The sequence below is a fragment of the Kogia breviceps genome, chromosome 1, assembly GCF_026419965.1.
Source record: "Kogia breviceps isolate mKogBre1 chromosome 1, mKogBre1 haplotype 1, whole genome shotgun sequence".
Taxonomy (NCBI): Eukaryota; Metazoa; Chordata; class Mammalia; order Artiodactyla; family Physeteridae; genus Kogia; species Kogia breviceps.
The window spans coordinates 190,011,614-190,025,788 of NC_081310.1; the positions used below are offsets into that span (position 1 = coordinate 190,011,614).

A 14,175-nucleotide genomic window follows, 5' to 3' on the forward strand; every position below is an offset into this window, starting at 1 on the left:
CCCAAGATCGTTCAGGAAGCCATCTTGGGAGAGGGCAGAGAAATCAGAAAGTTGCCATTTTTCTTAAGGGCAACGTGATTTTTCTCTCTCCCTCTCCCTCTCCCTCTTCCCCTCCTCCTCCCCCTCCCCCGCCCTCTCTCTCTCTCAGTGGGAGTCCCTGGAACCATCTTTTCTAAGGGCAAACAATTACTTTTTTTTAAGTCGTAGTTTTCATAAACTGCAGATTATGCTTCTTCAAAATTCTGAAAACATTTTTATACCTCAACAAAGTGGAACAGGAAATAGAACATTGGCCAGCTTAAACTGGTTTTGACTCCTTAAATAGGTTATTGATTAATCAAATCTTGACTTTTTATAGAGACATTACTGCGCATGTGCAAGGCCGGAACCCACGTTTCCAGGATGACCCCGGAACCAAGAATCTTCAGTTTGGGGAAATCAAACAATAGAAATGTTGCCGTCGGACCTCTTAACCAGCTGAAGCAAGAAGTCCTTCAGTAAGGAAAATCCGGCTTCCATCTGCCATAGTACCTTGTTTACCATATATGGACTGCTTTGAAAACTAGCCAATCAGCTTGTGCCAAGTTTGAAATTTCCCTAACCCCTTAAATTTTGTCCCAAACCCTTGCTGGGGGAGACAGATTTGAGCCCTGCTTCCTGTCTCCTTGCCGGTCGACCTCGCAATAAAGCTTTTTCTTTTCTCAAAAGCTGGTGCCATAGTATTGGCTTCTATGCGCGCCAGGCAGTGAGTCCTTGCTCGTTGAGAATTTCTGGCGATCGCAAACGAACTAAGGTCCTGTGATCACCTGGCTGAGGCGCTGTAGCCCCCGGCTGGGTATAGGCCCTCGTCACCGACCCTGAGTGGCCACCTAGACCCGATTTGTCTAGAGGCTCGGCTGTCGGGTTCCTGCTTCCCGCTGCATCTGCGCTCCAGGCTCCTCCGCAATACTTTCACTTTTGAGGAAGGAAACAGCTCCCGGATCTTTGGGGTGAGTAACCTCATTAAAACGCACTTGTGCCTAAATTGTCTAATAACAATTATTAGACAATAACTGTCTAATCAGGATTGTGCGTTAGAGTCCCACTCTAAGGGAGACAGTATGAAAGGTTCAATTGTGGTCGGGGAACTAAGATCCCACAAGCCGCACAGCGCGGCCAAAAAAAAAAAGTTATAGCCACCGAGGTACTCAAAAGATCCGGTTAGAATCCCAGGCCTTTGGATTTCTTTGTCTATGTCTGACTGTTTTGTTTGTTAGGAATTGGCTAATAGGATTAACTATTGGATGACCACAGAAAAACTTTATTGAATCTGTTTTATGTCATTTTGCTGTGGTCATCTTGAGAAAAAAAACCCTTCCAAAATGGGGAATGATAACAGCGTACCAGTCGGCACTCCGTTGAAAAGTGTTCTTTGAGGTTGGTCAATGTTTACCTCTAAGCCTATGAAAAAGAAGAAAATGATTTTCTTTTGTAACACTGCCTGGCCCAAATATCTACTGGAGTCAGGGGAAGAATGGCCCCTAAATGGGTCTTTGAACTATAATACTATTATACAATTAGACTCGTTTTGTAAGAGAGAAAAAATGGGACGAAATCCCATATGTAGACTCATTTATGTCATTATATAAGAGGAGAAATATGCGTAAGGCATTTATTGATAAAATGATGGGTCAGAGGGAAGAACCTCACAAAAAGCCTGTTTTACCTGAGTCAAAGTCTAATGACGATCTAGTCCCTCCGTCTACACCTTTTGCAGTAAGTAGCCCGACCGTCGGAACTTCCTTCGGTGGCCCCTCCCTCAGCACCTCTTGTGGTTCCCGCGAATCCTGAAGGGGATCTTCCTGCAGGCAGTGCCAAGGCTTTTACCAATCTTCCTAGGGCTGCTGGTTCGGCTCTGTACTCACCCTTAGCAGATGGTCACAAAGGAACGGTCTTCCCCTCCCTGTATCCTCCAGGGTATTCAGTTTGGCCCAGGGAACACTCTACCGTAGGCGGGACAATTTCCATTAAGGCAGGTCCCAGCAGGCTTGGATGACCAGGGCCAATTCAGAGCACCTGGATTCATGCATCATCGTTTATCAGTCATAGATTTACTTAATTATAAAGCTAAAATGCCATCTTATCAAGATGATCCTAGGAATATGGAGAATCTCTTGACATATAATTTTGCTGTTTTTCATCCTAACTGGGCTGACATACAGACCCTCATGTGTATCCTACTCAGTCGGGAGGAACGCAGCATGGTATTAGAGAAGGCCTTCCAGGAAACCAAAAAAAAAAGCCTTCATGAATTAAAACTAAATAATCCAATCAGAACTCCAGCAAAGCAGGCCATCCCTGGAACTGAAGCAGAATGGGATCCCAGTGACCCAGGGGATCAAGCAAGGGTGAATCATTATAAAGATTGTTTAATAACTGGACTGCAAAAAGGGGCAAACAGCTTCAAGAGGGTCCAGAATGTACGGCAAGGGCCCGAGGAGGGCCCATTCACCTTCCTTGAAAGGCTTTATGAGGCTTTCCGAAAATATACTGACATTGATCCAGAACACCCAGGTAACATGGGACTGGGCAATTTAAACTTTATCAGTGCCCCAGATATCAGAAAAAAAAACTAGAACGACTGGAAGGGGGATCATGGACACCAGCGTCTCAGTTGGTCCAGATTGCTTTTGAAGTGCTCAAAGGCCGATACGAAATTTGGGGAAAGCAGGAGCAATGCATCGTGGGGCAGGTTGCTCTGCTCAGCTGTAATCAGTCAAGACCCAGCAGGATGTCTGCAGGAGAGAGCAAAGGACCATGGGTAAGAACCTGGGGACCTCCAGAACCCAGCCGGAAAGGCCATCCATCTGTTGGGCCACAACAGTGTGCCTTTTGTAAACAGGAAGGGCACCGGAAAAGGGAGTGTCCCCAAAACAGACAGGGCCCCCTCTCCCCCAAGATAACATCCATTACTGGTGTATCTGGGGAAGTCTCTCAGAAACCTTTTCTACAACGGCTTGAATGTCCTGTAGAGAAAACACATGTAAAGTACAGCTTTGTGTATGTGCCTGCGTGTCATAGTCCCATCAGGGCAAGAGGTAGTAACAAGTTTAAATGACCAAGTGGGTTTCTCAGCAGAAAAAGTAGACACCAAAGTACTCCCAGGTCAAGACAGTGCCCTCCAAGCGGCGCCGTTACAGTTGGGAGACAAGCCTCAACCGGATGTCCCTGGAGAAATTCTTCAAAAGGTAAGAGCGGAAGTTTGGGCTGACGGGACACCAGGAAGAGCCAAGATGGCTGACCCAGTAGTAGTAAAACTCCATCCAGGTGCCCAGGCTCCAAAGTGAAAGCAATACCCTTTAAAGAGGCACCCAAAGGAAGGTATAAAGCCTCTGATAAACACTTTTCTTAAATGCCAATTAATCCGACCTTGTCAATCCCCATATAACACTCCCATCCTGCCAGTACAAAAACCTGGGACTGGAGATTGTCATCTTGTACAGGATTTGAGAGCTATCAACCAAATTGTGGAGGATGTACATTCGGTGATGACACCTTATACTTTGCTTACAACTTTATCTGGAGACTTTTGCTGGTTTACAGTTCTGAACTTAAAAGATGCCTTTTATTGCATACCCCTAAGTCCTGAGTCCCAGGAACTGTTTGCCTTTGAGTGGAATGATCCAGAGACTAATATAAAACAGCAGTGTTGCTGGACTGTACTTCCACAAGGATTTAAAAATGCCCCTACCATCTTTGTGGAGGCCTTAGCCAAGGACTTAAAGGATCTCCAATTAAATGAAGGAATCTGACTCCAGTATGTGGGTGATACACTTACTAAGCACTAGTATAACTAAGGAAGCTTCAGACCAAAATACAATCCTCACTTTAAACTTTTTGGCAGACCAGGGATATAAAATCTCCAAGGGAAAGGCACAAATTTCTCAGCCAGCTGTAAAATATCTAGGAATTGAGTTATCAAAAGGAGAAAGAAACTTGCTGCCAGATCGAAGGGAAGCACCCACCACCAGAAAGCAATTGAGAAGATTCTTAGGAATGGCTGGGTTTTGTCGTATTTGCATTCCTAACTTCGGACTTACAGTCAAACCTCTATATGAGGCTCTCAAAAGAAATGCCAATGAGCCATGAAGCTGGACTGCAAAATGCCATGAGTCATTCCGTACCATCAAGGAGAAAATTTCAACAGCCCCAGCACTTGGTCTCCCAGACATTAGAAAGTTATTTGATCTTTTTGTGCATGAAAGACAAAGCATGAGTCTTGGAGTGCTAACTCAAAATTTAAATACTTCCAGAAGGCCAGTAGCTTACTTTTCCAAACAATTGGATGTTGTAACTCAAGGATGGCCAGTTTGCCTCCGGGCTGTGGCTGCAACCTGTGACCTTTTACAAGAAGCTGAAAAATTTCCCCTGGGTTGTCCTACCACTATGCACACCCCACATTTGTGTGCAACTTTTACTTGAACAAAAGGGCCGATATTGGCTTACTTTGGGGAGGCTGGGCAAATACCAGGCCATACTATTTGACAACCCAGAGGTAACATTAAAAGAAGTATCTGCTTTAAACCCAGCCACTCTGCTCCCCAGAAGAACCTGTTCACGATTGTACACAGAAACAAAAGAACCTGTTCACGATTGTATATGAAAAATCGAAGAAGAGTAATCTAGCAGACCTGACCTGACTGATCAGCCTTCAGAGAATCCAGATATGGAAATGTTTGCAGTCGGGAATAGCTTCATGGATCGTGGACTCCGAAAAGCTGGATATGCAGTAGCAACTCATCAGGAGGTCCTAGAAGCAGAAGCCCTTCCTCCAGGTACGTCTGTCCAGAAGGCAGAGCTCGTAGCCCTCAGGAGAGCCCTGCATCTTGGAGCTAAGAAAAAGGTAACCATTTATACTGCTTCTAAGTATGCCTTCTCTGTCATGCATGCACATGGGGCCATGTGGAAAAAGAGAGGTCAACTAACATCAGGAAAGAAAAAAATTAAACATGCAGAGGAGATACTGGCCTTATTAAACTCTGTTTTAATGCCGGAAGAAGTAGCCATAGTACATTGCCCACAGCAAAAGACTGATAGCCGTATAGCTAAAGGAAATAATTTGGCTGAACACATAGCAAAACAGGTGACCAGAGCCAAACACCCTAGCACTCATTCAAAGTGTGGACCTGTCCCTGTTTAAGCCTCAGTATTCAGAAATGGATCTAGAGAGAGATGATGAATGGGAATTTCACGCTGACTCTTGAGACATAGATGGTGATCAGTACCAAACAAACAAAGAAGGCTGGATATATAATGAACAGGGATTAGTGCTTATGCCCCAACGTTTAATGTTAAGAATTATTACTCATCTACATCAAGGAACCCATTATGGGAAGGATTCAACCTATCATTGGCTACAAAAGTTTATTGTTAGTCCATAAATGCAAAGGACCATCCAAAAGGTAATACAAAATTGCCTGATTTGCACCAGAAACAATCCTAAAGCCGGGCCACCTCCAATATTCAAAGGGGTGCAAACCTGAGGGACAGAACCAGGAGATGCCTGGCAAATAGACTTTACTGTTATGCCAAGAGCCATGGGACATTATAGATATTTGCTGGTATTTGTGGACACCTTCACAGGATGGGTCAAAGCTTTTCTGTGCTGGAGAGAGAAAGCTTCCTAGGTCAAAAGGCCTTACTAAAAGAAATTAGCCCTCATTTTGGGTTGCCTCTTTCAATTCAAAGTGACAGTGGAGGAGCTTTCATAGCCAAGGTAACTCAAGGGGTATCTGGGGCCCTCGGATTACAATAGAAGTTAATGCTTCATGGAGCACTCATGACTGAAATGATGAATCATACCTTAAAAGAGACAATCACCGAAGTATGTCAAGAAACCAACTTCACTTGAGATAATGTCTTAACAGTTGTCCTGCTGAGGGTAAGAGTAGCCCCTAGAAGCAAGCGCCACTTGAGCCCTTATGAAATGTTAATAGGAGACCCTTCCTTAAGACTAAGTATTATTGCTGTCTTGAAAGTGATCTCATTGTAAAAGAATTAGATATTATAAAATGTGTACAGTCTCTTGGTGCTATCTTATTTTCTGTATGTAAATATGCCTCTAGCCAATTAACATTTCCCACAGACATTCCTGTGCACTGCATAAGCCCAGGGATTGGGTCCTCCTCAAACTTGGAAAAATTACTGCCCTGAGGATCAACTGCAACCCAAGTGGATTGGAGCCTATGAAGTCCTTCTGGTTACACATTCTTCAGTAGAGCTAAAAGGAGTTAAACCTTGGATACACCCCTCCGGAGTAAAAATAGTACCCATTTCTAACCAGCACCCCCCTTGTCCCCTTTACAATTCCCAAACAGGGCATGTTCTCCATGGACAGGAGGAAGTAGGAGGACCCAACCTTCCTAACACCAGAGGGGCCTGGAAACCCACTACTGATTTCTCGGCCCCTAATTATGCTTGTGAACCCTTAGCTGAGCTTAAGTTACTTTTCAAACAGAAACAGGACAGCTAAGTCTCCACCTGGTCAGGAAGAGAAGACGAGGACATCTTGAAAGTAGACAGCTCTGCCCAGAAGTCTGGACCAGGCCGATATAAATCCAAATTCAATCACTAAGAATGTTAAAAATAACATGTTTTCACTGGTTCCCAAAGAATAAGTTCTGTTTTTGGAGGACTGTTAAAATTAAGAATCATAGTTCTGTGTATCATGGGGTTAATCTTTTTATTCACCAAATTTTTTACTTATTGTCTATCTCATATATTTAAAAAGGCCTCCCCCACTCACATGTTGATTGCCCAAGACTTAAGCATTCAAAGTGGGACTTGTGAATATTTACAATCAAGTGCAAAAACAATTTTATTCCTCTTATAAAAATCTATGCCCCTTCTCAGCAGGAAGCAGCTAGAGCGGTCATTGCCCTATTTCCCTTAAGATTGAGGAATGTACAAAGTAAAAGGGGGGTACTAAAACAGCACATAAAACATTGACCTGCTTATCCTGGTTTTGTCTCCTTAAATAGGTTGTTGACTAATCAAACCTTGAGTTATTTTACAGAGACAGCACTCCCATGTGCAAGACAGGAACCCATGTCTCCAGGATGACCCCAGAACCAAGAATCTTCACTCTGCAGAACTCAGACAATAGACATGTTGCCACTGGAGCCCTTTACCAAGCAAGAAGTTCTTCAGTAAGAAAAATCCAGCTTCCAGCTGCCCAAATAGCTTGATTCCAATCAGCTTCTGACCATCAACACTATCCAATAAGCTTGTGCCAAGTTTGAAATTCCCCTAACTTCTTACGTTTTGCCCTGAACACTGGACAGGGAGACAGATTTGAGCCCTGCCTACTGTCGGTTGACTCACAATAAAATGCTTTCTTTTCTCAAAAGCTGGTGCCTTAGTATTCGCTTCTATGTGTGTTAGACAGTGAGCCCTTGCTTGGTAACAAAAGGATGAAAAATATCCGCTGGTGCATAAAACATTTTATTATTTCTATCCGGTAGGGTGAAAATGATTACAGTATTTCCTGCTCGTAAAGCAGTATTCCAAGCATCTATTAACACTAGTTTATATCCTCTAGCTTGAGGTGAAAACATTAGTTGTTTTATCAACATTAGTTGATAAAATTGCACCTGAGCTAGATGGCCAGAACTGCTGAAGTTCTCCTGAGTCTTTAATGACAGATACGTACATTAACTTCGAAACTTACTTTATGTGTCTTCCTAAACAGTGTTTTTTTTTTTTTTTCTACAGTATAGAATTGGAGACCCTGGACTTTAAAGTTCAACTTTGGACACTTCCAACTTTAACATGCTGTGTGATCTTATGGAAGTTGCTTAGGATTTCTGTGCCTCAGTTTCAGTTTCCCCAAGAGTGAAAAAATATAATAATAATAGCTCCTTCAAAGATAGATTGTAAAGATTAAATGAGTTACTATGCTGAAAAGCTTAGGAAAATGCTTAACCCATAGTAAGAGTTCTAAAGATTAGCTATTATCATAATGGAGGTGTTTGCCTGCCTTAAGACTTATCATTCTCACTTCTCTAGTTATCCTTTTTTCCCCAAAACACAAAAGCAGGAGGAAAAGCAAACACCTTGTGTTTTTATTCTCACTGACATGTTCCAGTAGGCCTCTCAGTATTAAAACCATATCATTCAGTAGTGTTGCATTTGGCTGCTATAATCAAGTTATCTGACTTAGAATGGGTTTTTTGAATGTGTTTCTTCTTGTGTTTTTAGCATGCCATTAATCTTTCTTTTTAAAAAATAAATTATTTATTTTGGGCTGCATTGGGTCTTCCTTGCTGCATGCAGGCTTTCTGGTTGTGGCAAGCAGGGGCTACTCTTCATTGTGGTGCGCGGGCTTCTCACGGCAGTGGCTTCTCGTTGCGGAGCATGGGTTCTAGGCATGTGGGCTTCAATAGTTGTGGTGCATGTGCTCTAGAGCGCAGGCTCAGTTGTTGTGGTGCACGGGCTTAGTTGCTCCACGGCATGTGCGATTCTTCCTGGACCAGGGCTCAGACCAGTGTCCCCTGCTTTGGTAGGCAGATTCTTAAGCACTGCGCCACCAGGGAAGTCCACCATTAATCTTTCTAAAGTGACAATTTCCTGTTGAGAAATGTTGCCACTTGTTTTCCTAATGATTATTATAAATTGCAGTCATGTATTAACTCTTACTAGTCTTTATTTAAAGTAACATGCTTACTAATTTTCTGGTTTCATTACTTCCCGTCTCTGGAATATTGGTCATCTCTGGGTCTGTCCTCAGTCCACTGTTTTTACCTAGATGCTCATGGTGTAAGCCACCCACTGTTGGTGACTCCCAAAGTTGATTTACAGCCCTGAATTGACCTGGTGTTTCCGATTCGTATAGCTAGGCTTCTTATTGGCACTTCACATGGTTATTCCACTAGCAGCTCAAATACTCTAAGATATCACTAATACCGTTAACGGCCTGACCAACTTCAAAGATGAAAGATTTTGTGTTGGACTTCCCTGGTGGCGCAGTGGTTAAGAATTTGAGCCTGTGCTCTAGGGCCTGTGAACCACAACTATTTTTTTTTTTTTTTTTGGTGGTACGCGGGCCTCTCGCTGTCATGGCCTCTCCCGTTGCGGAGCGCAGGCTCCAGACGCACAGGCTCAGCGGCCATGGCTCACGGGCCCAGCCGCTCCACGGTACACGGGGTCTTCCCGGACCAGGGCACGAACCCGTGTCCCCTGCATCGGCAGGCGGATTCTCAACCACTGCGCCACCAGGGAAGCCCGAACCACAACTATTGAGACTGCATGCTACAACTACTGAAGCCCGCGTGCCTAAAGCCCGTGCTCTGCAACAAGAGAAGGCACTGCAATGAGAAGCCCGTTGCACTGCCCCCACTTGCCGCAACTAGAGAAAGCCCAAACGCAGCAACAAAGACCCAATGCAGCCAAAATAAATAAATTAAATTAATTTTTTTAAAAAAATTTTGCCTTGTTCACTCTCTGGAACTATATTTACTTTGAAAACATCCTCCTGTGAACTCATTATTTTAAGTAAATTATCCTGAGCCTTGGCAGCAGCAAGGTGGATGAGACCATCAATCAGTCATCACCTACGTCTAGTTTTTCCTAATTGCAAGTCATGAAGTCGTTTTAGGCTTTGTAGTTTCAGTATGTTGCCAGCAGAGGGAGACAGCTTCTTACAATTGTGTTACATTTGGCAATGAGCCTTAAAGGAATTTGTTGGGCATTAAAAAAAAAATTGTTTCTAATATTCTCCAATTATCTTTTTAAAATTAGTTAATTAATTTTTGGCTTCGTTGAGTCTTCATTGCTGCTTAAGGGCTTTCTCTAGCTATGGCAAGCGGGGTCTACTCTTTGTTGTGATGTGCAGGCTTCTCACTGTGGTGGCTTCTTGGTGCGGAGCATGGGTTCTAGGCACGTGGGCTTCAGTAGCTGTGGCACGCGGGCTCAGTAGTTGTGGCTCGTGGGCTCTAGAGCACAGGCTCAGTACTCGTGGCACACGGGCTTAGGTGCTCCACGGCATGTGGGATCTTCCCGGACCAGGGATTGAACCTGTGTCCCCTGCATTGACAGGTGGATTCTTAACCACTTCACCACCAGGGAAGTCCCATGTTGGGCATTCTTAAGACTGAATCTACTACGAGACCAGAAAGATAGAGATCTTGGAGCTCTGAGGTTGCTGCAAAGGAAATAGCTTTTCTTCCACCAAATGGATAGTCAAGAGGCCAGCCCTAGTTAATCACATAGGCCTCCTGGGCAAGTCCCTTCCGCATCTGTAAAATGAGGGGATGGAACCAAGTAAGGTCTAAAATTGAGGAAGTGGTGGAAGTTTCTTCCTCCAGGGGGAGAGCCCCAAAAGTTGAGGCAGTGGCATAAACAGGCACTGGCAGAGACCCTAGAGCATGAGCTTCTCTTCCTTGTGAAATATGTTCGTTAGCCCATTCATATTTGGGGCTTAGTGATTTGCACTCAGAACTGCAGGTACCTTTGATCTATCACGTGAAACACTCTGGTATGTGATAGGAATACAAGAGCAAAGCCCAAAGTGAGAAAACTTTCCATCTGATTTCCAAGCTGGGGCTATGTAGACAGTTAAGAAATAAATGGCAACCTACCAATATTTGAAATGTACATGCCTGTTGAGCCAGCGATTGCATTTCTAGGAAATTTCCCTGTAGGTGCCTTGGATCATATGCAAATAAAATTATGAGGATATTCATTGCTGCTTTGTTTATAATCACAAAAGACTGGAAACAAATGTCCATCACTAGAGGATTCATTTTAAAAATACATGGTCCAGCCATGCAAAGGAGTAGAATGAATTGTTAACTTAGATGGTTCTAAATAAACTGACATTAAATGATCTCGAAGAACTATAGTTAAGTTTTTAAAAAAGCAAGATACAGAGCAGTGTGTATAGTTTGCTGCTATTTGTAGGCTTGTTTATTTATATGTGTATGTGTATTTGTATATGCATCTCTGGAAAGATATAAGGGACTTGTAACAGTGGTCACTTTGGTGGAGAGGCAAGGTTTACCAGGTAGCTGGGGGACTGGTAGGATGGACTTAATATTTATTATATGTCCTTTTGTACTTTTTGAATTTTGTTTTATGTACATATTTATTCTAAATAAGTAAGAACATAAGAAATGAATTTCAGTAATTGATTGTTGGGATGGACTCTCATGATACTTATGAGAGAGACCATAGCCACTCCTCTCATCCTAGCCTCATCTTGTCCCCTTACCTCCAGTCATGTCCCAATCTGTCTTCACACTGCAGAGATATCGTTCTAAAATACCATTTCATCACATATCCTCCTTGCCCCCAAATCTCCATGACCTAGGAGGTAATACCCAGTTTTCTTCCTGATATTCCAGGCCATATATAAACTGACCTCAATCTTATGTCTCTTGTTTGTCAGAAGCAACATTGTGTAGAGTTCAACAGCAAAGGCTTTGAGGTGAGACCACCTGGGTTCAAACCCTACCCATGACCATGAGTTGAGTCACTTAATCCCTGGGTGCTTCAGGTTCATCATCTGTAAAATAAGCTCAACAATGGCACTTACTTAGCAGTATTTGGTACATAATAAGAGTATATATTATATATCAACTGTGATTATTACTAAATACTTTGCTTTAATAATAATACTTTTGTGCTTATCACAATTGATAATTTTATATTGGCTTATTTACTTGTTTATTGTCTGTCTCTCCCAGTAAACTGTTGGGCTCTCCATGAGGGTAGGGACTTTGTTGTTTATTTAAAAGTATATTGCTATACATATCACATGGCTTGGCACATATTAGCTGCTCACTAAATATTTGACTGAATGCCCTCTTAATTTTCAAATTCCCAGTTCATTCATTCTTTCATTCATTTAACAAATATTTAGCGAGTCCCTACAGGGTGCCAGTCTATAATTATGTGATAAAGCATTGAACAAAACAGACAAAAATCCCTGCTGTCCTTGAGCTAGGAGATTCAGGGTGGCGTGGTTTCTGTATTTGAACCTGTTCTAACATAATCTAGCAGTTCCAAACCTAACTGGACATCAGAATCCCTGGGGAGCTTTAGAAGAAGTCTGAGTCAATGTCTAAAGTGAGCCCTGCAACCTGCATTTTTTTATACAAGTAAGATTTTTTTTTTTTTGTCACTGTTAAGAATCTGAATTTTAAACAGATTCTTGGACTCATGACTCATATCAGTTGGCTCATTCAACTTTAGTACCTGTCTCACCCCCAGTAGCTTTTCCAGAACTACTACCTTCATCATGAAACTCCCTGAGTTTTCCCAATTCAAACTTGAACTTCTTCAGCATTTTTACTTTATTGTTTATTTATTTTATTAAAATTTTTTTAACCCAAATATAGTTGATTTACAATGTTGTGTTAGTTTCAGGTGTACAGCAAAGTGATTCTGTCATACATATATATATATATATATATATATATCTGCAGTTTTACTTTTCTAACAAAGACATCATGGAATGGATAATTAGACTGGTGAGCCTCATGTCTTTTCCAGTGCTGTCTGGAATCAACTTATTGACCATTACTATCAGTCATTCGTCTGCATCATCTTCCGGATTTGTCAGACCCGTTGGTGCTGAGCATAAGAGGTCTTCTGAATCTGATTGCTGCGTTTTTTTTAGTAAAGCCAAGAGAGAATAGACAAGCAAATAACCATTGGTAGTCTTGACATCAACATGAGTTTCAGTCACGGTCTGCTGTTTTTTTGACCATGGAGCTCACTTTGTCACAAGTATGATCCATGCCATGGAAATTAAGCAGTTTTTGCCCTGAGCATCTTCAGTAATCAGCTTGAATTTTTTTTAATGCAACTTCATCATTCTGCAGATGAGGAAGGCTCACTTCAAAAACAGCAACCCCTGAGGCCATCAGATGGGATTTTGGTTCCCAGAGGTTTTGTGTTTTTGTTAAGATTCCCCCCCCCACTATGCGGGCCTCTCACTGCTGCGGCCTTTCCAGCTGCGGAGCACAGGTTCCGGACGCGCAGGCCCAGCGGCCATGGCTCACGGGCCCAGCCGCTCCGCGGCACGCGGGATCCTCCCGGACCGGGGCACGAACCTGTATCCCCTACATCGGCAGGCGGACTCGCAACCTCTGCGCCACCAAGGAAGCCCCTTAAGATTTTTTTGATGCGGACTATTTTTAAAGTCTTTATTGAATTTGTTAGGATATTGCTTCTGTTTTATGTTTTGTTTTTTTGGCCATGAGGCATGTGGGATCTTAGCTCCCCAACCAGGTATCAAACCCACCCCCCCTGCATTGGGAGGCAAAGTCTTAACCACTGGACTGCCAGTGAAGTCCCCTCAGAGTTCTTATGACTAGTGTTTTTCCAATATTTCTTATATTGAACATAGCTGGTGCTTTTACATTATACCAATCTTTCTTAGAAAACAGATCAACCACTTTTGTTCTTGGTTCCCTTTTTGCTACCTTTCATAAGGTGCTTGTTCTTGCTGACCTCCATGGTACTGCTCAGAGAGCCAAAAGGTGGAAACTGCATTTTTAAAAAGAAGTGCTCGGGCTTCCCTGGTGGGGCAGTGGTTGAGAGTCCGCCTGCCGATGCAGCGGACACCGGTTCGTGCCCCGGTCCGGTAAGATCCCTCATGCCACAGAACGGCTGGGCCCGTGAGCCATGGCCGCTGAGCCTGCGCGTCCGGAGCCTGTGCTCCGCAACGGGAGAGGCCACAACAGTGAGAGGCCCACGTACCGCAAAATATAAAAATTAAAAATAAATAAATAAATAAAAGGAAGTGCTCAAAGCTGGTCCAGTGTTCCTAATATTGAGTCTACGGGGTTCTTGGGGGTCGGGGGGGGGGCGGTTCACAAGTTCTATGACAATTTTTAAACTTGGGATTTTTAATAATACAATTTTAATATTTATTTATATTTATAATTGCCAAGTTTCTCTTTTGCAGTGGTATTTCCTAACTGAAAGACTTGAGTTTCTTAAATCAGTGTTTCTCATACTGGGATTCCATGAGTGTTTACCCAGGGGTCTTTGCATTATTCAAGTTTGTGGAACACAGATCTAGTGCTTTCTAGTGTGATATTGACCCAAGTTTGTTCAATAGGACCTTGCCTTCCCAACTTGAGAGCAGACCTGGGTTCTGACCCAGCCCTATGTCCTAAGAGATGTCCC

At 43.0% G+C, this 14,175-nt stretch overlaps 1 protein-coding gene and 1 pseudogene across 2 annotated transcripts in view; one reads left to right on the plus strand and one right to left on the minus strand.

The window, feature by feature from the left end:
- The first annotated feature begins 313 nt into the window (after positions 1–313).
- The window catches only part of FBXO42 (F-box protein 42), a 107,721-nt gene continuing 93,859 nt past the window's right edge, over positions 314–14,175 (plus strand). For both annotated transcript variants that reach the window (XM_067016562.1, XM_059073924.2), the window contains exon 1: positions 314–989. The gene's annotated coding sequence lies outside the window, so the exon portion shown is untranslated. The remainder of the gene's footprint in view (positions 990–14,175) is intronic.
- LOC136793127 (small ribosomal subunit protein eS1-like) lies at positions 12,179–13,500 on the minus strand (annotated as a pseudogene).